This window comes from Macrobrachium rosenbergii, unplaced genomic scaffold, assembly GCF_040412425.1.
Source record: "Macrobrachium rosenbergii isolate ZJJX-2024 unplaced genomic scaffold, ASM4041242v1 171, whole genome shotgun sequence".
NCBI lineage: Eukaryota > Metazoa > Arthropoda > Malacostraca > Decapoda > Palaemonidae > Macrobrachium > Macrobrachium rosenbergii.
The window spans coordinates 1,656,016-1,681,610 of NW_027100729.1; the positions used below are offsets into that span (position 1 = coordinate 1,656,016).

Below are 25,595 nucleotides of genomic sequence, written 5' to 3' on the forward strand. Positions count from 1 at the left end.
TTATGTCTCTTCTACAGATTTATGTACAAGAGATTGCAGAATTATTGGACTTTCTTTTTTAAGTGGTGTATATGTAAAGCATTGCAAATGAAGCTTTAGACTAGTTCTGCAATACATTTTTATTTTGTAATGGTTACGTGAAAGTAGCAGATTTTAAAATGGCTTATTTTTAGCTCATATTAATGTGGAAGTACCCAGAACATTAACAGTACTAAAATTTAACCTGTACAGATCTTGTGTTTGCACGTTCATACAGGGACACAGAAGATAGGAATGGGAAAAATGACATTTTTCACACGTTTCGCACTGCACTGGTCTGTTATTTGCATTGAATCTGCAAGTGCTTAGTGTACCATGTCACTGGTACTGTACTGTGTATAGGAAGCTTTTATGTGCTAATGGAGATCACATCTCTTTGCCGCAGATAACCTCTATTGTTACGGATGAGCGCTGATAATCTGCGTTGGAACATGTTTTCTTGAGTGTTGTGCTAATTTTCCTCAGTGACATGCTCAAGGTAAGTGATATAAAAGTGAGGTAGTAATTGCAGTAAGAGAGAATGTTCATAAATTATATGTAGTATTTAATATAAGCTAGATTAAATCTTCAGTCACTTAATGACACAAAGGCATTGTTCAAAACACAGTCTGTGAGTTATTCATGATGCACTGACTGACATTTTTGGCAGTTTTCAGTTAGTTGCTTTGAGTCTTTGTTTGTTCCAACATGATATACCAACCATCAGTCCTTTAGATTTGGAATTACTTACGGCGAAGCTGAACATGGCTGTCAAACTCTTGAACAAGGTGGTTAGGCAGTAACTGCCGTCAGGTAGGCTGGAATACACGCCTGCCTGGACGTCAACATTCCAGTTTGCTTTCGGCTGTCATGCGTTGCAGACGTCTTTTCAGATCTCTTTGCCTGACTGTTGTTAAGCTCTTTATTATCCCGGTGGGATCTTTTTGTATTTATGTGTATATATTGCATGTTTGGTATTTATTAATACAAATCCACGATTTGCGATAGCCTTGCATAAGCCGTCGTTCCCCTGCGTCTGTGTATTGGGTTTGATGGCCAAGGGCATATTTAGAGGGGTGTAACCGAGTGGTAATGTTTCTCTTCCAGTAGACCATTATTTGTTCATGAGACTTACCTGCCAGATATATATATAGCTGTATTCTCCGAAGGTCCGACAGAATTTCAAATTTCGCGGCACACGCAGTGGCCGGTCAGGTGGTTAGTACCCATTCCCGCCGCTGGGAGGCGGGTATCAGGAACCATTCCCATTTTCTATTCAGATTTTTCTCTGTCGCCGGACTGTCAACACCTGTTGTCAGTTCCTCCGCCTTTTGGATTTCAAATTTTGTCACTTAAGTATTTTGGTTGTTTTTGGTATTCGACTGGATCTGTGACTTGGCATACGCTCTTTGTGGACCGTTTTGATTTTGCTTTTGACTTTTCTTATAATTAAGATGTCTTACCTCTAGCTATCGAGTCTGTAGCTTGGGTGAATGTAAGGTGAGGCTATCGAAGACTTTGATAGTTCCTCACTCTTTATGTATGATATGTAAGGGTGTTCAATGCTCTATGATAATCGGTAATGAATGTGTGGGATTGTCTGAGGGTGAGTGGAAGAAATATGAAGCCTATATGCTTAAATTGGAGCGTGATAGGCTGAGGAAATCTTCCTCCTAGAGTGCATCCTTAGTTGGACAGTCAGGGTTTTCTCCTACTAGTAACCCTGTAGTAAATCTATTACTAACCCTGTAGTTTGTTGCTGCAGAAGGTAATTCCCTGGCTCTCGTGTGGAGTCAATGCGCGTGCTCTTGAAACTAAAGTGAATGCAATTCAAACGCATAGTGTTAGTGCTAGTGCCCCTAGTGTTGTGGAGGGGGCGTCAGATCGGCCCTATAATGCCTCTAGGCCTGGACCTCTGTCGAACTCCCAGGACCAGGGAGGGGGCATGTCGAAAGCCGCATGAGGGTTACGGGGCTTCCCACCGATCTGGCGTCCCTTCGGCAGGTCCTGATGACGCCACCCAGGCTGCCAGGGATCGTGCTCAGGCACGCATCCTGAAGGATTGCTTCTCGTCCTCCGACACGTCCACCCCGCCACGGGGTTGGAGCTCTCGGTTGGACTCGCCCTCTTAAGAGAAGCTTAGAGGAGAGGACGCTTCACGTCCTCTTCCTCTAGACGTTTGTACTCTTCCCCGAAAGTTGCGTGGATATTCCTCTGCAGAAGAGAATAAAGTGTTTTTCGAATGATCACTCTACTCGACCCCCCTGTCGCGCTAAGGCAAGGGCTAGAGCTTCTTCCCCTGTGGAAGGAAGTATACGTCTCTCGCCCTTTTCCTTCTCTCAGGTTCATCCCTTCTCCCGAGAGAGTGGCTTCTCCAACGCGTAAGATTTTGTTGGGTTTGCAACAACAGCTGGATGCTCTCATGAACCTTTCAAGAGTCGAATCTGCCTGTTAAGAGGTACAGACTTTCACCTTCGTCTCCTGCTTCGGGAACGATACAGATCGTCTGTCGTCTAGAGAGAGTGTTTAGTGGCTTCCTATTCGTCTTCCCGAGTTGAGGTGTTGGCCTTTTCTCTTGTCTCGCGCCAGGATGCACGCGCGTCTTGCTCTTCGTGCGCTTCTCACGCTTCACACGCGCCTCACCTTGGCGTCTCGGCGCGCAGCCAGCCATGACGCCGCGCGCTCCACGCTGTGACTCTCTTCTAGTACTTGCCACGAGCCTCTCGCGCGTCACGCCATGACGCTCCGCGCTCGCCTTCGCCGTATAGCTTCAAGTCTTGTGTTGACACCGCTCCAGTTGTTCATCATGTCGCACAACTACCCGCTTCAACATCTGATGTCCTTCTTAATTTAGCCAGTACTTGCTTCGGCAGTACATATACTAAATTGGAAGATTAGAAGATTAGCATGGCTCCTTGCGCAAGGATGACACGCTAATCGTGAAGCGTTCCACATTTTTTATGTTTACTATCGCATACTCTAGTTGACGTCTTCTTCGTTCGCGGGAGTTTCCGCCACGATCGCGAATCGGAACTACTTTCACCACTCACTCAAGACCCACCAGCTGCGGAAGAACATCCTCTTTCGTCACAGCCTTTGTATGAAGAGAAACTTCTTTCGTCTTCTTCTTCCTCTGATTATCAGACTCTGGCTTTTTCTTAAGGATCTGTTTCCTGAGACTTTTCAACCTTCGGCTCCTCTCTCTCCACCTTCGCAGTTGTCTTTGTCTTAAGGGGAGCGTTTGACTTGAAAAAATCGGAAATAAAATTTTCTGGGATATTTTATATATGGCATCATACATATCCTGACTATCTTCTCAGAAAGTTTTATTTAAAAGTTCGCCACAGTTAGAAGTTATAAACAAAACAGTAACCTATCATAGTCAAATTACATTTTTCATATAATGTAATGATATTGTCAGTATATCGGTGGTAATTTCCTTTTAGCTATGAAATAATATCTAATGCGATCTATGGCAACCCTGTGGACATAGTACGCATCAACGAAAGACAGGATTGCCGCAGGGCAGTCAGTGGCAGTCAGTCAGTAGCAGCTCAGAGCTTGACTAAGTAAAACGTCAGCGTACTGCGCTGGCCAACCTCAGCCGTGTTTTGACACTCGTTTTCATTTAGCTTCATTTAGCGAAGTTATATTACTTTGCAGGTCTATTTTTGGCTTTTCATTATGTCATAAAAACATCAAACTGTGTAACGGCAAGCAAATAAATACACAGAGAAGCAAAAATATCGTTTTTCTCAAAACTAAAGTTATCGACATTCAAACTGCATCTCCTTCATAACGCTTGCACCGATCTCAGATACAAAAAGTAAACGAAAGCTAAATGTTTGCATAACAAAGGGGCTTCCATGGGAAGCAACACGAGACCCGCACCACGAGAGAGAGTTTTTTCCCGAAGGAATGTCACTTCCAAGAGAGGTAGCAAGTGACTCCCTTCATCTCCAGACTCCTTTGCAACCAGGCTTCATTTTGCACAAGCCTGGAAAGAGTGAGGGGCAGACGTTTGGTCCCTCCTACTGTTAGAGAGAGGTTACTTGATTCCCTTCCTGTCTCCTCTTTTGTTTTTGTTTCCCAACTGCCTTCCTGTCAAACAGAAAATTGTTTGACCTGCTCGAACAGATGTTCGAGTGGAGAGCAGTGGAACAAATCTTGGACTCGGTGTTCCCGGGATTTTTACTACAGATTGTTTCTAGTCCCGAAACTTTCAGTAGGCTGGAGACCCGTCTTGGACGTCAACAGGTCGAACAACTTGGTCCGGAAGGAAAGTTCAAGATGGAGACCTCGCAGTCAATACTAGGAGCCCTTCATCCCGGGGATTGGATGGTATCTTTGGATCTCCAAGATACTTATCTTCACGCCCCAATTCATCCACGTTTGGTGAAGTATCTCAGGTTGTCTTGGGGGACTAGACGTACCAGTTCAGGGCTCTCTGCTTTGGACTCTGCAATGGCCATGCCCATACGGCCACGTTGAAAACACCGCTTTCGTCCGATCAGCGAGTTCAGGGCAGTGAAGTTAAGCAACGTTGGGTCTGGTCAGTACTTGGATGGTTGACCGCCTGGGAACACCAGATGCTGTTGGCGTCACATTTTGCTCCGAGGGTGTTTACACGTCTCATGAAAAACGTTGCGATGCAGTTGCATCTGTCGCACGTCAGGATCTCACTCTACTTGGACGACTGGTTGATTCGAGCGTCGTCGGCGAAGGTATCTGGAGGACCTTCAGTTGACTCTGCAACTCGTGAAGTCCCTGGGACTTCTGGTCTGTGGAGAAGTCGCAGTTGATCCCCTCACTGTCCATTGTGTCTGGGAATTCAGATCTATTCAGCGGCTTTTATAGCGTCTCCGTCGCTCCAAGAACGGCAACTTCTATGTACGAAAAAGTTTAGGCCTTCTTGGAAAAGGAAACATGCTAGGTGAAGGAAGGAATGAGTCTGCTGGGGACCATTTCCTTGCTGGAGAAGTTTGTTTTCTGGGAGTCTGCATCTCAGGCCTCTTCAGTTCTTTTGTTGGAGAACTGACAAAGCAAGGAAGACTTGAAAGAGGAATTGAGAATTCTTCCTTATATAAAGAGGATCTGTGGTGGTGGCTCGATCCAACGGAATTGCAGAAAGGGATCTCCCTCAAGCTTCTGAACCCCAACCTAGTGTTGTTTTCCGACGGGTCGTCAACAGGTTGGGGGCAACACTAGAGGGAGAGGAAGTGTTAGGAACCTGGAGAGAGGAACAGGTGTCCTGGCACATCGACTTCAAAGATTTGGCGGCTATCTTTTAGCTCGCCAATTCTTCGAGGTCCAAGTTTGCAATCGTGTAGTTCTAGCAAACCTCGGACAATACTACTTGTTCCCTGTTCAGCCTTGCAAGAGAGATTATTCTTTGAGCCTATGCTCGCAACATTTCGATTCTCACAAGTTTTGTTGCAGGGGTCGAAAATGTTCGAGCAGACCTGCTCTGTTGGCGCCATCAACTCCTGCCGAAGGAATGGACCCTTCATCAGGAGGTTTGCCAAGATTTTTGGAAATTTTGGGGTCGCCATCTTGTGGATATTTTCACGACCTCAAGAACAGAGGCTCCTCTATAAAGCTCATCTGTACTCGACCCTGGGGCAGTTGCGATAGTTGCTCTTCCTGGGATTGGACAGGGAATAGATGTTTACGCTTTTTTCCCCGTTCTAAATTCTGGGAGAAGTCAACACGCAAGTTCGCGGCCTCACAAGGGACGAGGATGACTCTCATCCCCACGTTTTGGCCTTGAACCACTGGTTCTCGGAGTTTCTCTTCTGGTTGGTAGACGTTCGAGGACCCTTCCTATGAGAGCAGACCTGCTCATACAAACCCACTTCACGAGATATCTTTGAATCTCCCGCTCTGAACCTGACTGCTTTCAGACTATCGAAACTTGGTCAGAGCGAAGGGGGTTTTTCTGGCCAGGTGGCACGGGCCATCGCTAGAGCCAGAAGTTCTTCATCTAAAGGATATATCTAGCGAAGTGAGCAACCTTCAAAGGTTGGTGTAGAAAGAAGGGCTTTTCCTCTTCCTCTATCACTGTGAGCCAGGTTGCGGATTTTCTCCTTTACTTAAGAGAAAAACTCGATATAGCAGTTCCGACTATCAAGTGTTATCGGAGCATGCTTTGATTGTATTCAGACACAGAGGATTAGCTTTGTCTGACAATAAGGACCTCCACGATCTTACGAGCTCTTTCAAGACGTCCAAGGTTCCTCAGCTGATTTCCCCTGCTTGGAACTTGGACGTAATGCTCAAGTTTTTGATGTTTAGTCCTTTTGAGCCTCTCCACTCTGCATCTCTTAAGGATGTTACTCGAAAACGGCATTCCTCGCGGCGAAGAGAGTGAGAGAAGTTCGAGGCCGTCATGTGGGCTTCAAGGAACACAATGCTGTCTATTCTTTAAGCCCTAAGTTCTTGGCTAAGAATGATAGGTCTTCTAACCCTTGGCCTAGACACTTTGAAATTAAAGGTTTAGCAGACCTTATTGGACAGGAACCTGAGGGAGTTCTATGTCCAGTTAGAGCTCTCAAGTACTACCTTAAAGAACACAGGACACTCGTGGTCCATTGGATGTTTTATGGTGTTCTGTGAGGCAACCAGTTAAACCTATGTCGAAGAATGCACTGGCATTCTTCATTAGGGACGTCATTAAGTGGCACACTCTAGTTGTGACGACTCCAACTTCAAGTTGTTGAGAGTTAACGCTCACGAGGTGAGGGCAGTTGCTACCTCCATGGCGTTCAAGAAAAATATGGTACTCAGTGACATTTTTAGTGCCACATTTTGGCAGAAGTCAATTCGGTGTTTGCCTCACACTCTTGGCAAGATGTTTAGGTAGCATACGAAATTGCTTTTCGCTGGGACCATACATTGCTGCTTCAGCAACCTTGGGGACAGGGGTAACTCTGATCCTATCCTTTTTAATTGTGTTTTTGTGGTTGTTGGGTCGACTACTGGAGGCAGTCTTCCCAATCCTTTGCAAACTAATGCTTTAGGTGTTGGTTAGGTGGTTAGTAATGCTCTTTTGTCCTCTTTGTATGGGCTATGATCTAGTCACATTGTGGTCACGCCCCGTTGACAGATCATCTAGAAGTCGCCAGCTATATAGGTCACTACCTCGCTGGGGTCTCTAGTAAAGCAGAAGCAGACTAGAGTGACAGTAACCACTCGGTCAGCTACGCTATCAGATAAGGAACCAAAATAATTTTACCAATATTTGGTTTTTTCCTAATTCTTGGCTGTCTCTACCCCCTCCAAAGGTGGTATTCAGCTATATATATATCTGGCAGGTAAGTCTCATGAACAAAATGATATTTTAATGATAAAATAAAGTTTGTTCATACTTACCTGGCAGATATATATATTTATATTGCCCTCCCTCCTCCCCTCAGGAGACAGTGGCGTTAGAAAATCTGAATAGAAAATGGGAATGGTTCCTGATACCCGCCTCCCAGCGGCGGGAATGGGTACTAACCACCTGACCGGCCACTCGTGTGTGCCGAAATTTGAAATTCTGTCGGACCTTCGGAGAATACAGCTATATATATATCTGCCAGGTAAGTATGAACAAACTTTATTTTATCATTAAAATATCATTTTAGGTACTGAAGGCATTCCCCTAAAAGTAGGAGATTTAGATTAAAACGACTATTTTTGCTCTGCATTGATTGGGATACCCAGAACATTAACCTTGTACAGGCTTGTGCCCTCCACATACAGGGGCACAGAAGACATCCTTTCTACTGGTGCTGACATTTTTTCATGCATGTTTTGCAGTAATCTAATATTTAGATTGAGTTGTGGGGAGGTCCAGGTGTCCTCGGTAAGTTCTGCTTCCATGGTACTTTAGTGGTATCCTCCTTCCATCTCTCTCCTGGAGGTTCTTATCTCTCCTTTGCCCCACGAGATAACTTGTCGGGCAAAGACCTCGAGGGGGAGGGGTCCTGGGATCTGGTTGGAATGGCATAGTTCCATGTCAGGATCGTTTCGACTCTTTTCCTCAGTGGATCGATCACTGTCATTGCTGACCTTCATGCATGCTGTGGCACTGCCTCTGGTGCATCTGTGGTCCATCTACTCCTGCTGTTTCCTGTGTTATGCTCCTGTTAACTCGATGGCAGTCTGTGGGTGGCTCTTCCTGGTCTCCTGCTGCAGCCGTCCTGATCGTTCCTGTTGCTGCTGGTGACTTTCATGTGATGTTCCTGGCTGTTGCTGTAACTCCTGCCTTCCGAACTGCTTCCGTAGCTCCTGCATAGACTTTCCCGATTGTGCGTGCTGCTTCTCTTGGTGGTCGTGTCCTGGGCCGTTTCCATTGTGTTCTTGCCTAGCTGCCCTGGAGGTTACGATGTTTTGTGTCCACCATGCTGTAGAAGATGAAGATGTCAGAGTGAAGATGAAGGATGCCGCCCTGTGGAAGTAGCCGCTGTCTTCTTCAACTTATCTTTGATTTCGTCTTCTGTTGCCTCTTCCCTTCCTGTCCTGAGGTTCGAGTGGGTCCCAGAAACTGGACAGACCTCCTTCAGCTGAAGGAGAGGAAGGCTGCTTCTCTCTCCTTGATTCCCTTTGAGGCCTTAGGGACTGGTTTCCTTCCAAGGAGGCAGCCTTCTGTTGGCTCTTCCCAACCTTTGGTTAGTTTAAACCGATTGGCATACCCTGGGTTTTGTGTTTCAGGAGCTAGCCATCAAGATTTTAGTTCACATTGGTTTGATCCAATTCCCAGTCCTAGAGGTTCCGCCTCTAAGATAGGGGCTGCTTGGGGCACTCGTTTGGGAGCCGCTCCGAGTGCTCAAGATTCTGTGGAATATCAAGTATCCTGATCTGGCCTGGAGAGTACTCTCCCCGGCCCAGTTCGGGAGCAGTGCAAGAGAAAGGGCCAAGGCACCCAGGTGTCTCAGCTCTTCCTGCCAGAAGTACAAGCTCTCCCCAAGTGCTTACCAATGCTTGGTCAGGTTCCCAGCCTGGTGTCTCGATCCTATCGGTTCGAACAACAGGTTCAAACAACAGAAGAATCAGGGAAGAGATTCCGTTTGGGAGTCCTGCGGAACTTCTACAAGGGACTGACTCTCTTCCAGGAGACAAGTTTCTCTCGTTGGCTCTTCCTCAGGAAGGAACCGATTCACAATCTCAAAGAATGGGTCTCGTTCTTTTTCTAAGACAGGCAACGAGGGTATGACCTCCGAGAACATGGCATCATGACCCTGCGTTGCCAGTCTTAGAGGTCTGCATCTAAGACTGGTTCTGTGCCTGGCTCTTTTCAATTCCATAGAAAGAGGTGCAGCCGCTCCCAATTTTGGGAGTCTCAGGTCGCTGAATTCTATGAATCACGAGCCCTCATCTGACAAGAGGCACAGGACGAGAGAAAGTGCCCTGGGTGTCTCAGTGCCGAGACGCCAGGTATCTTGATACTGCCCGCCAGCTGCTTGGTTTTTTTGGCCAGGTTTCATCCTTGTGTCTTGAACCTTAGGGTTTGAGCATGCAGGATAGCAGACACAGAATCCTCCTTTAAACTTTCTTCTTGAGGGTTTCAGCCTCGAAGGAGTTTAGAGTTCAGGAAGTCAGTGATTTTAGCTCACGGCATAAAAGTTCTGCTCTGCCCAGCTTCCGATCGCGTGGCTTGGCTTAGCACGACTTATTCGCCCCACCCAGCTCCTGATTGCATTCTTGTGACTGGCTCTGCTTGGCTCGCCGTGCCCAGCCCCTGATCACATATACATGACTGGCTCGGCTTGCCCCACATGCTCCCAGCCCAGATCATGTCCATGCGATTGGCTGGGTTTTTAGATAATATGTGCGTTATTCGGCCCCGGTGTTTCGGTTCTCACATATATTGGGTTATCGATACTGTTTGAGTGAACTTTCAGCACTTCCCAGGAAAAGCATTATTTTGCCATGGCATAAGCGCTCTTCTTTCCTCATGCTGCAGCCATCGCCTTTGGTTGATTATCGCTCACGCTCTCCCTGCCTCCTTGCTTGTGTTATTAGCAGGATAGGTAGGAGTGCTCTTTTCTCCTTGCCTGTTCTCTCTTTCCTTTCGGTTGTTCCAAGAGGTGCAAGATGAACAGAGAGAGAACTCAATAAATTTGTTTTTCTTCAGAGTTTGACAGCCGGGATATGCTTTTGAGGTCGGTTCTCCGACAACATTTCTTACTTTTTTATAATGAAAAGGTAGCCAAGGAGGGTTTCTTGGGATCTGTCAAGGTTTTTCCAGGGAAGAGGTACAAGAGCTTCTCTTTCTGGAAGCATTGGGGTGTTCTCTTCAATTGCAATCTCCCTCGTTTCTCAAAGAATTGATTTGCCAGTTCGTCAGCACGAGGATATGTTTTATGGACAGGACCATGGCTTCCCAATGAATATTGTCATAATAATCATAACCTTACAGTTCCTGAAGAGGCCAAGAGTTTCAGTGGGGGCAGAGTGATTCTTCCTTGCTTATTAGAGCATTCTCGACCAGATAAATACTTTTTCTTCGGAAAAGGAGTTCATTCGATCGAGACTCCATGCTCCTTCCCTGCCTTGACAGAGCACAATTCTTCTTGCCTTGGAGGGGTCTTGCTGACTGCAGGTTGTTGTGACTCTGAATTGTCTGGACTGGGATCTCTCTCTCTGCCTGTCCTTGCCGGCCAAAAGGGTAGTTTCTCTTTGGAACAGAGGCGGTGATCCTGGAGGACACCTTTTGGTTTCTCCAAGGCAGTGTTCTGATAGATCCACAGTGTGTTACAAGGATGTATAATTTGGCCTAAATGTCTACCTCAGAGAGACAGGAAACAGAAATGATTAGCCTTTTATAATGCTGCCGTTTGTTCTGAATTAGTTTTAGGTACCTCCAAAACTGAATGTGCAGTATACAATTTCTTTAACCAAGTCAGACATAACCATTTCAGTTAGTGGTCATTCAACATCACATACTGTAGACAAATTATCTTGAATGTCAGGGTTTATGGAATATTGAACCTGACAACAAAAAGCAGACCCAACCCTTGGTTGAATTGTTTTCCTATAAAAAAAGGTTTGCGAAATCATTTAATCTCTTATCAAATTTGCCCCCCCATGTATGACCCGTGTATACTTGAATGGTCCAGGTGACCCACTCTTTGTATTAAAAGAAAGCAGGTCAACACTGACAGTTGGACATCTTTTATGTGAAGTTTTGGAAATAGATGAATCTCTTAGACTAGTCCAGTGAGCATCAAATTTTTGTACATGCAACTTACCCGTCAGATATATACTTAGCTATAGTCTCCGACGTTCCTGACAGAAATTCAAATTTCGCAGCACACGCGACAGGTAGGTCAGGTGATCTACCATACCCGCCGCTGGGTGGCGGGAATAGGAACCATTCCCGTTTTCTAATCAGATTTTCTCTGTCGCTGGTTCCGGCAACATCTGTTGTTGGTTCCTCCTGCTTAGATTTTCATTTTTCGCTTGCTGAGGATTATTTTGGACTGACCTTTGGTGACGTATTGGATCTTTGGCTTGGCATACGCTTTTGTGGTTTGTTTTTGATTTTGGCTTTGGATTTTTCTGTAAGAATGTCTGATCAGAGTGTTGCACCAGTGTTTCGTGTGTGTGTTAGGTCTGATTGTAAGGTGAGACTACCCAGAAGAGCGGTAGATCCTCATACTGTGTGTTCGAGGTGTAGGGGGGAATGATTGTTCGATTGATAACACTTGTGTTGAATGCGAGAATCTCACTAATCTGGAATGGAAGGCTTTGAACTCTTATGTACGCAAGTTGGAGAAGGATAGAGTTAGGAAGGCTTCTTCTAGGAGCTCAAGTAGGTCTCTTTCTAAGGAGGTAGAATTAGAACCTAACACTCTTCCAGATCTCCTGTCACTCCTGTTGTTTCAGCTCCTTCACCCTTCGTCGAACCTGTGGATTCGTCGTCGGAGATGGCTGCAATGAAGGCTACGATCCGCAAGATGCAGTTGCAGATGCGTGCTGCTTTGGAGGAAAAGAAAGTGAAAAGTGATAGTGACGTGTGTAGTGTCCCCAGTGTAGTGGAGGGGCGTCTGACCGGCTCCGCATCGCTCCTAGGCCTAGACCTCTTCCAAACTCCCAGACCCAGTGGAGGAGGAATGTCGACAGCCGCAAGGGGGGGATGAAGAGCACTCCCCAACGGTCAGGCGTCCCTTCAGCAGCGCCTGTTGACGCGTCCCAGGCTGCCTTAGATCGCCGTAGAAAAGGGATCTTGAAGAAGTGTTTCTCGTCTTCTGCTTCTTCTTCTTCGCCCAAGCGTGGTTGGAGTTCGGCCGAGGAGTCGCGCCCTTTGAAGAGGACTTGGAAGGCTCCTAGAGGAGACGCATTGGACTCCAGCCCTGAGCGCTTCCCAGAGGGTTCTCCCGTTGCAAAGAAGAGAACTCGAAGATCTCCCTCCTCTTCTTCTGGTGGTCAGGAGTCCACCAAGCAGATCCTGGTTGGCCTCCAGGCTCAGCTCGCTGCTCTTGCTAGCTCTTTATCAAAGAGCTCTTCTCGTAGGAAGGATGCCTCTCTTCCGATCAAGTCCTCCAAGAGACACTTTTCTCCCAGCAAGTCATCTTCTGTGAAGCGCTCTTCTCCTGTTAAGCGCCCCTTCAGTAGCAGGCACTCCTCTCCTGGTAGGCACTCCTCTCCTTGTAGGCACTTCTCTCCTAGGCGGCGCTCTTCGCTCATCTCCAAGGCGGATAGCGCTCTCTCCAGGCCCAGGCGCCTCGCTCTTCTTCGTCCGGTCTTCTCCTGTTGGAGATGATTTCTCCCCAGTGAAACGCTCTTCCACCAGTCAGTCTCGCTTCTTCGCCTCGTAGAAGCTCCTCCCCAGCCTCCCTCACTTCTGTTAGGCGCCCCTCTCCCCAGCAAGGGCTCCTCACCGTTCGAGCCTCTTCTCCTGTCAGGCGCCAGTCATCTAGCAGGCGCTTCTCCCGGATCGTCGTTCTTCAGTGGACAAAGGCTCCTCACCTTCTAGGCGCTCTTCTTCTGGTAAGTGCCCTTCTGCTTCCAAACGTTCTCCTCCTCCTGCAGGCCTGGAAGTGTTATCGGAGGACGAATCCCCCAAGGATATCAATGTTTCGGATTACAAGAGGTTAACAGCTTTCTTGTTCAGGAGTATGGAGAATTCCCTCAAGCCTGCTTCTCCTCCTTCTCCTGGCTCCATGCTTTGAGCACCAAGGCCTCAAATCGCCCTCTTTGGTTAAGATGCGCCTGACGATCTCGATGAAGAAAGCGCTTTAAGGGTTCGGGAGAGTGGCTCTCTTCGAAGAAGGATGCTGGCAAGACTGTCTTCTCCTTGCCCCCTCTAGGCTTTCGGGCAGAGCGGGAATGTGGTACGAGACTAAGGAACTGATGGGGTTAGCCCTCCCCTCATCGGCTGGCTCAGACTTTTCTAATCTGGTGGATTCTTCCAGAAGACTCTGGGCTTAAAGGCCAAGGCTTCTTGGGGATTATGTGAATTGGATCATTTCCTCAAGGGCCTTTTCCGTGTTCTAGAAGTTTTTAACTTTATGGACTGGTCTCTGGGGCCTTAGCTAAGAGGAGTCTTGAAGAGGACTCGGTCAGTATGGAGGACCTCAGCAGTGTGTTGTCTTGCTTGGACAAGGCTGTTAAGGACGTCTCTATGGAGATCGCTTCCCTGTTCGGCACTGGCCTGCTTAAGAAGAGATCCGTCTTCAGTGCATTTCTCTCTAAATCGGTTTCTCCTCTCCAGAGGTCTTCCCTCTTGTACGCTCCGCTGTCAAGCCATCTTTTCCCGCAAGAGACTGTGAAGGAGGTCTCTCGTTCTTTGTCTGAGAAAGCATCTCAGGATCTGCTGGCGCAATCGTCTAAAAGGATGAGACCTACTGCTCCCCTTGCTAAGAAGGAGAAGGACCCCTTTCAGGAGCCCTTTTTCGTGGATCCAGGTCTATCAGGAGGCGTAGACCTGAAAGAAGAACAAGACCTTCAGGACTCCCTGCCAGGAAGTCCAAGTGAGAAACAAGTCCTCCAGACGCCAGTAGGTGCCAGACTTCTGAACTTCGCCGCAAGCCTGGGCACAAAAGGGGCGGACGAATGGTCCCTCTCTATCTTGAGGAAGGGTTACCTCATTCCCTTCATCTCGAAGCCTCCCTTGACAACAACTCCGAGGAGTTATCGGTGAGATACAAGGATCCTGTGCGAAGGCAAGCCCTTCTGCTAGCAAGTGTCGAGCAAATGCTAGAAAAGGCTGCCATAGAACCGGTGCAAGATCTTCACTCCCGGGGTTTTACAATCGGCTTTTTCTAGTGCCAAAACTTCGGGGGGTGGAGACCGGTGTTGGATGTGAGCCCTGAACTCTTTCGTCATCAAGAAAAAGTTTCGATGGAGACGACGTCCTCTGTTCTGTCGTCTCTTCGTCAAGGAGATTGGATGGTGTCCCTGGACCTTCAGGATGCTTACTTCCACGTTCCCATCCATCCCTCCTCCAGGAAGTTCCTAAGGTTCATGGTAGGCGGAAGAACCTTCCAGTTCAGGGCTCTGTGCTTCGGACTTTCCACAGCTCCCCAAGTGTTCACGACCATTCTCAGGAATGTAGCTCACTGGTTGCATTTAGAAGGGGTGAGGATTTCCTTGTATCTCGACGATTGGCTGATTCGAGCCAATTCAAGAAAACGTTGTCTGGAGGACCTTTCTCGATCACATTAAGACTGGTCCAGTCTCTAGGACTTCTTGTGAACCTTGAGAAGTCTCAGATGATTCCTCAGCAGGAAATTGTCTACCTGGGGATTCTGATGGATTCTCAGGGTTAGAAGCGTTTCCCTCCCTGGAAAGAAGGGAACGCTGCCTTCAAAAGGTGACAGACTTTCTAGGGAAAGACAGATGTTCGGCGAGGGAATGGATGAGTCTGCTGGGGACCATTTCCTCGCTGGAACAGTTCGTTTCTCTAGGAAGGCTTCACCTACGACCTCTACAGTTCTTCCTGAACGAATCTTGGGATCGGAAGTCCCAAGAGTTGTCAGACTCCTTTCGGATTACAAATCAAGTAAAGGAACATCTCCGTTGGTGGTTAGACCCCCAGAAACTGGGTCTAGGAATTCCTCTTCAACCACCGAACCCTCGCCTAGTGTTGTTCTCAGACGCGTCGGAGTCGGGTTGGGGAGCAACACTAGGCTCGGAAGAAGTGTCAGGCGCCTGGGAAACAGATCAGAGGTCCTGGCACATCAACAAGAAGGAGCTAGTAGCCATTCATCTAGCTCTCCTAGCTTCGAACGGCTGGTCAAGGGGTCAGTAGTCCTTGTCAATTCAGACAACACCACAGCCCTGGCTTATATCAGGAAGCAAGGAGGGACTCACTCCTTCTCCCTTTACGTCGCAGCAAGGAGCCTTCTGATGTGGGCGGGGGAGAGGAACATCATTCTTCTCACCAGATTTGTTCAGGGAGAAAGGAATGTGAGAGCGGATCTGCTCAGCAGGAAAGACCAGGTGCTTCCCACGGAATGGTCTCTACATCAAGAGGTTTGCGAAAGGCTGTGGTTCCTGTGGGGGAGACCCCATATCGACCTCTTCGCCACCCATTGGAACAAGAGATTGGAGAACTACTGCTCCCCAATCTTGGACCCCAGAGCAGTAGCAATAGACGGCCTTCTCCTAAATTGGGAAGGTCTAGACGGGTATGCTTTTCCCCCGTTCAAGATTCTAGGGGAGGTGATAAGAAAGTTCGCTTCTTCAAAGGGCACCAAGCTCACCCTGATCGCTCCCTTTTGGCCATCCCGAGACTGGTTCACAGAGGTACTGGAATGGATGATAGACTTTCCCAGGTCGCTCCCTCTCAGGAGCGATCTTCTCAAACAGCCCCACTTCGACAGATATCACAAGAACCTCCCCGCTCTCAACCTAACTGCCTTCAGACTGTCGAAGGACTGGTTAGAGCGAAGGGATTTTCGCGCAAGGCTGCGAGGGCTATCGCCAGAGCCAGAAGATCCTCTACCTTGCGCCTCTACCAGTCGAAGTGGGAAGTCTTTAGGAGATGGTGCCGAGCTCAGAAAGTGTCCTCTTCCAGTACCTCTGTAATGGATATAGCAGATTTCCTTCTTTATCTAAGGGAACAGTGTAATCTGGCGGTTTCCACCATCAAGGGATATAGAAGCATGCTTTCCTCAGTTTTTAGACACAGAGGTCTTAACATCTCCGATAATAAGGACCTTCACGACCTTATAAGGTCTTTCGAGACGTCTAAAAACAAGTCCCCTAGACCTCCCAGCTGGAATTTGGACGTGGTCTTAAAATTCTTAATGTCAGATAAATTTGAGCCTCCTTGATCTGCCTCTTTCAGGGATTTAACCAGAAAATCGCTGTTTCTTTTTGCTCTTGCATCTGCTAAAAGATTGAGCGAATTGCAGGCTTTGGAAGGTTCTGTCGGCTTTAAGAAGGACTCTGCGATCTGCTCCTTTAAGCCTCTCTTTTTAGCAAAGAACGAGAACCCTTCCAAACCTTGGCCTAGGAGTTTTGAGGTCAAGGGACTCTCCACTATTTCAGGACAAGAGCTGGAGCACACTCTCTGTCCAGTAAGAAGCCTTAGATGTTATCTGGAGAAAAAGAAACAGCTCGGAGGCAACAGTGAAAGTCTTTGGTGCTCTGTCAAGGATCCTTCAAGAGCAATTTCTAAGAACGCCCAGGCTTTCTTCATTAGAGATGTTATCAAGGAGGCTCATCTTTCTTGCAAGGACGAGCACTTACAGCTCCTAAGAGTGAATGCTCATGAGGTGAGAGCCATAGCTACTTCTCTGGCTTTCCACAAGTCTTGGTCCCTCCAGTCTGTTGTGGACTCTACGTACTGGAGATGTAACTCAGTGTTTGCTTCTCATTATTTGAGAGATGTTCGTGTGACATATGAGAAGTGCTTCTCTCTAGGAGCTTACGTATCCGCGGATTCGGTGCTGGGTCAAGGAGCTGAAGCTAATCCTTTTTAGTCTAACTAGTTGGTTGTTTTTTTTAATGTTTGGTTGTGTTTTTATGGTCGGCTTGAAAGAGAGTGTTGAGATACTCTCTCTTTCATCTCGTATCAATAACAAGGTTAGGCTTGGTCAGGTGTTCGGGTTTGGTTGTTAGCTCCTTGTAGTTTTTATTATTACCTAGCTCTGTCATGTAAGAGGGTTAGCCCCCATTGATATGATTCAGGTAGAGGGCTCTGTCTTGTAAGTGGGTTAATCCCCATTGACACGATCCATAACAGGCTCTGTCATGTAAGTGGGTCTTTCCCCATTGATATGATCCAGAAGGGCTGTCAGTCATAGGTCACTTCCTCGCTGAAGCTCTTGAGGCATGCAGACTCATAGACAGTATCCATGAAGTCTTCTGCCCAATCAGGTAAGAACCATGGTTTTTGTTTATCCTACAACATATGTTGTTTCCCGTTTTTAGTTATTAGCTGTCTCTTGCCCTCCTCCAAGGGTGCCAATCAGCTAAGTATATATCTGACGGGTAAGTTGCATGTACAAAAATGATTTTTATGATAAAATAAAGTTTTGTACATACTTACCCGGCAGATATATACGATTATGGCCCTCCCAGCCTCCCCTCAGGAGACAGGTGGAAGAGAAAATCTGATTAGAAAACGGGAATGGTTCCTATTCCCGCCACCCAGCGGCGGGTATGGTAGATCACCTGACCTACCTGTCGCGTGTGCTGCGAAATTTGAATTTCTGTCGGGAACGTCGGAGACTATAGCTAAGTATATATCTGCCGGGTAAGTATGTACAAAACTTTATTTTATCGTAAAAATATCATATTTTGACTAAGTGGTCTGGTTAAACAACTAATTGATAAAAGTTGTAAATGTTTTGGTTTTGTGGTCCATTATAACTAAACATAGAATGCTACTTGTATCTCTTCCATAGATTTATGCATAAGACATTGCAAGATTTTTGTACTTTATTTTTTACGTGGTTTATATGTAAACCATTGCAAATAAAGCTTTAGACTAGTTCTGCAATACTTTTTTATTTTGAAATGTTTACATGAAAGTAGCAAATTTTAAAATGACATATTTTTAGTTCATATTGATGTGGAAGTATCCAGAACATTAACAGTACCAAAATTGAACCTGTACAGAACTTGTGTTTGCAGGTTCATACAGGGACACAGAAGACAGGAATGGGAAAATGACATTTTTTCATGCATGTTTTGCCCTGCATTAGTCTAACATTTGTATTGAATCTGCAAGAGATTAGTGTACAATATCCTTGGTACTGTATTATGTATAGAAAACTTTTATATGCTAATTGAGATCACATCTCTGCCACAGATAACCACTGTTGTTACGGATGATCACTGATAATCTGCGAAGAAACGTGTTTTCTTCAGTATCGTGCTAATTTTCCTCAATGACATACTCTAGGTAAGTGACATAAAAGTGAAGTAGTAATTGCAGTAAGAGAGAATGTCCATAAATGATATGTAGTATTTAATATAAGCTATATTGAATCGTTAATCACTTAATGACACAAACACATTGTTCAAAACCCAGTCTGAGTTATTCATGATGCGCTGACTGAAGTTTTTGGCAGTTTTCAGCATGTTTACTTTGAGCCTTTGTTTTAAATGTTAACACACCAAAAAGTACAAATAATCTGATTTAAAATGACACCAGAATCAGTGTCATATTTTGATTTCTGGGATCGACCTGTGTCGCCGAGTGAAATGTCCCATATAACACACATTTCTAGGTATAAATATTTGCTAGATATACCAGAGAAAAAAGCTATACAGCTAATAGGATGCCAGAGTTACTACCTCTGGGTCGAACATCCTTATAGGATGTCGGTATGTCATCTAGGAGCGAGTGGAAGCCACTACCACAGATGCTTAACCCAAACAGATCTCTCCCTTCCCAAAACCCCTCTACCTAAGGGGTGCCGTTACAACGGTCCTTCTCCGCTCGCTACTACTAATTCTACCCAGAACCACCATCCCTTCATAGCATGCTTTCACGTGAACACACGTCGTTTTCGTTTGTGTTGTTTTTGCTTCCTTTTTGCCTTATTTTGGCTTTCTGAATTTTCGCTATGGCTTCGATTGATCAGGACGCATCTTCATCTAAGTTGAGTATTCAATTTTGTTGTTTTGGGACTCAGTTGGACTAATTATGTCCCGTTTTATTACTTACGCCTGGACGGCTCGGAGCCGCCATTTTCATGTTCGCTCGTGGCTGTAGTCCCCAGCCTCATCATGCTCTCATATCTTCTGTCGTCTTGGACGTTTGAAGATTTTTATTTATGCTCCTATTTTATAATGATAGTTTCAATTTTCGCTCGTTCTGTCGCGCTCGACTGTTATTATATTTTAGAATAGTGGAAAGTGAGGCCTAGCCTAGCCTTTCCTTCATGTTCTTTATGTAGGTGCATTTTTTAAATATTTTGTTATATCATTTCAATATGATTATGTATCAATATCCTTTCGTCTGATTTTGGGTTGTGTTTTATGTTAGCCTACCTGACCAGTTTGGCTCAGTCGAATCTCGGAAGGTAGGCTAAGCTGGCCCCAGTTTTTCTCCCTACCCTGGCTTCTAGGCCTAGGTAAGGTAGTTTTTCTTGGGTGGCCTTCGTTCGAGTTTTGGGTGCATGCCCGTCCTCCCTGACCAGTTTGATTCATCAAATCTCGGAAGGTGTGGTTTGGTGCTAGCGCCCCTTTCTCGTTCGTCTCTCTGGCGTGTCCTAGCCTCCCTGACCAGGTGTTTACTTCGGAAGGTTAGGCTAGGCCATAGATATTATTATTATCTATTTCGCCTTCCTGTGTTTATCTCCCATTTTATCAGACGTGGTCTACCTGGCTCTCCCTTTGGGGCATTTTAGAGCAACGCTCATTTGCCCCTTTCGGTTGAGATGACGCTTCGTGGAAGGTGCTTAGGCACCTGACCTGTTGCAGTCGCCATGTTTTCTCTGCTCCTGCTTCTCCGCCGTTCCGCCATCCGGATCCGTTCCGGCGGCTATCGTTAGCTTGCTGTTTAGTTCCTAATAGGAACAATAGCTTGAGCGTCGTTGCCTTCTATTTACGGCGGAATTGTGGAGATGCCGGGCTGAATACTATTTTCAATGTTAATTATTATGTAGTTTCCGTGAGCAGTGTTCAGGGAAATCAATCCCAGAACCTTCGCTCCGGCGACTAGCCCTCCCCGGTTGTTGATTTCTATGTGGTTAATTTACGAGATGCTCTGGCGTCATCGGAATTGTTTTCCGGTGTGATCGACTTCAGGCTTGGCCTCCCTGTTCAGATTGTACTGGAACGTTCCGCCGTAACCTTATGGTTTACCAAAGTTCTCAACTCCGGCGGGGGGGGGAGGAATATTATTACTTTAAGTTTTATTAGTTTAGTTTTTTACCACAGCCGTGAATCTGTTCCGGCGCTATCTCCTTGATATTCATGTATCAGTTCCTTTTACAGGTGGTTCATTGTCAGGAGCCAGGCTGTAATGCCTATCTTCAGCAACCCTGTGGCCACGTAGCATGCAGGTCGCATGCCAGCTGCGCAGTCGAGGTGGAAGATCATCTCGTCTGGCATCCAGATGGCTGCGATATATGCTACGCCCTTTATCAAGATGTGATTGATGATTCGGTACGTTAACCTTTTGACATACGCGCATGATTATTGCAAACAGCTTCGAAGTATACCTTCTATAACGAAAGAATTTATTCGTCAATTCCTTATATTGACATTATATCCGGCTTCAGGTCCCTCGGTCCCGCCAAGCCTCATCTCTTGCTACCTTGAAGATCTGGGTCGGCGGCTTCGGTCGCAACGTTGGTCAGGGACGCCCCTATGTACTGGCAGAGGACATTTGTAACGTCCTGTACCCTATGGCCAGGTCCTCTGCAGCAGTAGCCCCCGAAGTGGCGGAGCTCCTGATCAACAGGATTAGACTGGAGACCCAGGTCCCACCGGAGGAACAAGAACTGTGCGGGGAAGTGGCCGACGAAGTGGCCAACATCAATCTCAACGTCGAACCGATGGCCATCGATCCGGAGGAGGAAGGTAGGGATGTAAGTGAGGCAGGTAGATTTAAAAATTCAATGTCTTTTAGTTCTCCTGCGTCTTCGTCTTCATCCTTCCAAGGTTTCTCTAAGGCCTCCACCCTTGGGGCCTGTTCGGGGTCGGTGATCCCCAAGGTGAAGTCCTTAATGAAGACGAAGACTTTACCTAAAGTGTCAAAACCACCGAAAATCCCGACCATGCCGAGTTCCGCCAGGTCATCGTTGGCCCCCAAACCATCGACTTCCTCCCAGAAGGCTACTCCCCCTTCTAAGGGGTCGAGACCCAAGACAAGCAGGTCTAAAAAACCTGATTTTGATCCTGAGGCCTTCGCGGAAGCTCTGATGAAAAAGCTGTCTGAGCAGGTCAACTCCCAATTTGAGACGATGTCTCGAGATCTCGCCTCGAGTTTTGAGACATCAGGCAAGTACGTTCAGTCTTTGGCTGAGAGACTGAAAACTCAGGAGAAGTCGCTTGCTGGACTAGTTAGTTCCGGTCCGGTACAGCAGCAGGGTTACTCCATCCCGGACACCTCGAAGCTGCCTGCTTATGAGGACTGTAACCCTTGGCGTCTCGCCTTTAATGCCCCCTTTGCGAATGGTAAGTTAACCATTGAAGGTTGTGGCACCCGCCCTGTGGAAGACTACGAGTTCTTCCCGGCGGATCTTGTTTTTCCTTTCCCGGGATACGCCCGTTTATCGGAGGAAGCTCTGGTGAGGGAAGACAAGGTTCCCAGGGAAACGGTGATCTTCCCCAGGGACCAAGCACAGTTGGCATGGGTCAGAATACTGTCTGATTGGGAGTGTGCCAATACCAAGCTAACTCCTCACAAGGGGCGGTATACGATGTTTGTTGTCCATGAGGACATTCCCACCCCTTGTACTTCTAAGATAGCTGAGCTAACTCTGCAGGCCGGAATAGAGGAGAAGCCGATGCCTCAGCTTCGTGAGACGGACTCTACATCTCTTCTCTTTCCGGGAGACCTGGATTGCTGGGTTGGGGCTCCTGAAACCTTCACAGTAGGTAGGCTGGATCCGGAGTGCGCTTCGGATCTATTCAGTGAGCAGTTGCCCAGGATTCCGGAGTCCCTGATCAAAGCAGAATACGATGCTAGATGCCTTCTCAGCAGATCCATCAACTCCGTCACCTCGGCGGAGTTGACATCGGCTGTGTACAAGGACAAACCTCTATTCCGGATTCTGACCAAATCACTTCTGGCTTCGTTCCAGAGTGATTTGTATGACTTTGTGGTAGCAAGACGGAACTGCCGGAAACATGTACTTGCTGACGCCTCCATCCGGCATGAGCCAAACAGGCTCATTAAATCTTCTATCTGGGGAACTAACCTCTTTCCTGATGACGTGGTCAACACCGTCATCAGCGAAGCTTCCAGGGCCAACCAGAATCTTCGGATTCGTTGGGGACTTCCCTTTAAGAGGAAGTCTTCTGAGTCTTCGGGCCCTCAGCCTAAGGGAAGGAAGAGGACAAGGAGGTACCACCCGTACAAGGCCCCTCAGACCCAGACAGTTGTCCAGGCAGTTCCCGTCGCTCAAGTTGCCCAACCTTCCACCTCCAAGGGGTAACCTCAGTATATCTTGCTGAATCAACCAGCTCACCACTCTGCTGGCTCAGCTGCTTATGTAGCTTCCCCAGTGTTCAACCCCACCTTTGAAACTCAAGGTTCGTTTCAAGGCTACCGCCAGTCCAGGGCCGTTAGAGGTCGAGGCAGATTTCGATACAGGGCTGGATCCAGACCCCAGTCTAGAGGCAGAGGCTCAAGAGGAGGCAGAGATAATAAGCCCTCAAACAAATGAGCTTCCTCAGGTAGGTGGGAGTTTGCACCTTCACAGGGACCATTGGACCTTCAGTCCATGGGCCCACAGTAATGTTTCAAAGGGTCTAGGGTGGAGCTGGATAGAAGGGCCTCCTCCACCAGTCAGATTCTATCAGACCCCAACACCGGATCTGCTAGAATATGCAAAAGACCTTCTTCTAAGGAAGGCAATAAAGAAAGTCAGACATCTAAAATTTCAAGGACGCTTGTTCAGCGTGCCAAAGAAAGACTCAGACAAAAGAAAAGTGATATTGGACCTATCAACTCTGAATTCTTATATCCAATGCGACAAGTTCCGTATGTTGACCGTCTCTCAGGTGTGGACCTTACTTCCCCATGGGGTCGTCACCACCTCCATAGATCTTACAGATGCATATTATCATGTCCCGATAGCAAGAAACTTCTCTCCCTACCTAGGATTCAGACTAGGCAAACAGGCTTACTCCTTCAGAGTAATGCCTTTCGGGCTCAACATAGCACCCAGGATCTTCACCAAACTAGGAGAAACTGTGGTCAGGAACTGAGGTCTCAAGGCATCAGGCTCGTGGCTTACCTAGACGATTGGCTAATCTGGGCTCCCAACGACACCGAGTGCCGGAAGGCGACCAGAAAGGTCATTCAGTTTCTAGAGTATCTAGGATTTCACATAAATACAAAGAAATCTTGTCTGATTCCGGCATCCCAATTTCAATGGCTGGGAACCCAGTGGGATTTAAACACCCACAAACTTTCAATTCTGCCGGCAAAATGCAAAGAGATAGCCAAAGCAACGAGACAGTTTCTCAGGTGCAAACGAGCCTCTCGTCGCACTCAAGAAAGAATCTTAGGTTCTCTTCAGTTTGCATCAGTAACAGATCTACTTCTCAAAGCAAAACTGAAGGACATAAATCGAGTGTGGCGGAGTCGAGCCAATTACAATCTCAGGGACAAAGTCTCCCTCATACCTCCAATCTTAAAGAAAAGACTCCGACCTTGGACAACGGCCAAAAGTCTTTCCAAATCAATTCCTCTACAATTCCCTCCACCAGCTCTGATCATCCACACAGACGCATCTCTGACCGGATGGGGAGGTTACTCACAATACAAAAAAGTTCAAGGAACCTGGTCGAATCTTTTTCGTCACTTCCATATCAATATTCTAGAGGCGATGGCGGTTTTCCTGACTCTGAAACGCTTACGTCCAGCCAGGAACATACATATCAGATTAGTCCTGGACAGTGCAGTGATAGTTCATTGTCTGAACAAGGGAGGTTCCAAATCAAGTCACATAAACCATGCAATGATAGCAATCTTTTCATTAGCAATGAAAAACCATTGACACTTGTCCGCCACGCATCTGTTAGGAGTAAGAAACGTGATTGCAGATTCCCTGTCAAGAACGACTCCTTTGGAACCAGAATGGTCTCTGGACAAGAATTCCTTCAACTAGATTTCCCAACAGATTCCGGGACTTCAGGTGGACCTGTTTGCCACGGAATCAAATCACAAACTACCTTTTTATATAGCTCCGAACCTGGACCCTCGAGCCTACGCCACGGATGCAATGTCAGTAGACTGGAACAAATGGCAGAAGGTGTACCTGTTCCCACCAGTAAATCTTCTGTTGAAAGTTCTACACAAACTCAGGTCATTCAGAGGCCAGATAGCTCTAGTAGCCCCCAACTGGCCGAAGCGCAACTGGTTTCCCCTTCTATTAGAGTTGAAACTCAGAGCCAAACAGATTCCTCATCCAAAGTTAACCCAAGTAGTACAAACTCAGACTGTGTCAGCTTCCTCAGGAATGTTGAATGCCCTAACTTTATGGATTTCATGAAGTTCACGGCACAGAAAAATGCTAATATTGATCCTTTGAATACAATGTTTCTAGAATCAGATAAGAGAGAATCTACTCTATGTCAGTATGATTCGGCAGTAAGAAAACTTCGCAACTTTCTAAAAGAATCAGACGTTCATACAATGACTAAAAATCTCACAATCTCATTTTTTAAAGCCCTTTTTGATAAAGGCCTAGCTGCTAGTACTATTACTACGACTAAATCCGCCATAAAGAAAATATTTCAACTGGGATTTAACATTGACTTAACAGATTCGTATTTTTCCTCTATTCCTAAAGCTTGTGCTCGTCTTAGACCAACAGCACGTCCTAAAACGGTTTCTTGGTTTTTAAATGACATACTAAGATTAGCCTCAGACACAAACAATGAATCTTGCTCTTATTTGACTCTTCTTAGGAAGACGCTGTTTTTAATTAGCCTGGCTTCAGGAGCTAGAATCTCTGAACTTTCAGCCCTTTCTAGAGAGTCGAATCATGTGGATTTCCTCCCATCAGGAGAGGTTCTACTTTCTCCGGACCAAACCTTTTTAGCCAAGAACGAAGATCCTCAAAATAGGTGGTCTCCCTGGAAGATCATCCCTCTTCCGGAAGATCCTTCCTTATGTCCGGTAGTTACCTTGAAAGCTTACCTGGAAAGGACTTCTCAAAGGTCTTCAGGTCCCCTTTTTGTTAGAGAGAATGGTGGAACCATCTCCTTGAATGGTATTAGACAACAAATTCTTTATTTTATTAAACAAGCCAACCCGGATTCAATTCCCCAGGTCCATGATATCCGTGCTGTAGCCACCTCAGTTAATTACTTTCAACATATGAATTTTGATGAAATTAAGAAATATACGGGCTGGAAATCTCCAAGAGTTTTTAAACGTCACTACCTTAAGTCCTTAGAGGCTCTAAAATTTTCTGCTGTCGCTGCAGGGAACATTGTTTCTCCAGAGT

The 25,595-nt window shown here is 46.6% G+C and overlaps 3 protein-coding genes and 1 non-coding gene across 6 annotated transcripts in view; 3 read left to right on the forward strand and 1 right to left on the reverse strand.

Annotated features, from left to right (window-relative positions):
- The window catches only part of LOC136838173 (zinc finger protein 569-like), a 160,768-nt gene that overhangs the window by 129,730 nt on the left and 5,443 nt on the right, over positions 1–25,595 (forward strand). Inside the window, exons 2-3 of one of the 3 annotated variants that reach the window (XM_067103047.1) lie at positions 425–517; positions 18,269–18,361. The gene's annotated coding sequence lies outside the window, so the exon portion shown is untranslated. The remainder of the gene's footprint in view (positions 1–424; positions 518–18,268; positions 18,362–25,595) is intronic. The other 2 variants (XM_067103049.1, XM_067103048.1) reach the window with 2 other exon arrangements.
- Positions 1–25,595, reverse strand: part of LOC136838191 (uncharacterized) — a 217,875-nt gene that overhangs the window by 82,349 nt on the left and 109,931 nt on the right. The window lies entirely within an intron of this gene.
- LOC136838140 (zinc finger protein 585A-like) overlaps positions 1–25,595 on the forward strand; it is a 376,081-nt gene that overhangs the window by 33,402 nt on the left and 317,084 nt on the right. The window lies entirely within an intron of this gene.
- LOC136838212 (U6 spliceosomal RNA) lies at positions 2,876–2,977 on the forward strand. Its single transcript, XR_010852901.1, has one exon. It is a non-coding gene; the product is annotated as a U6 spliceosomal RNA (small nuclear RNA).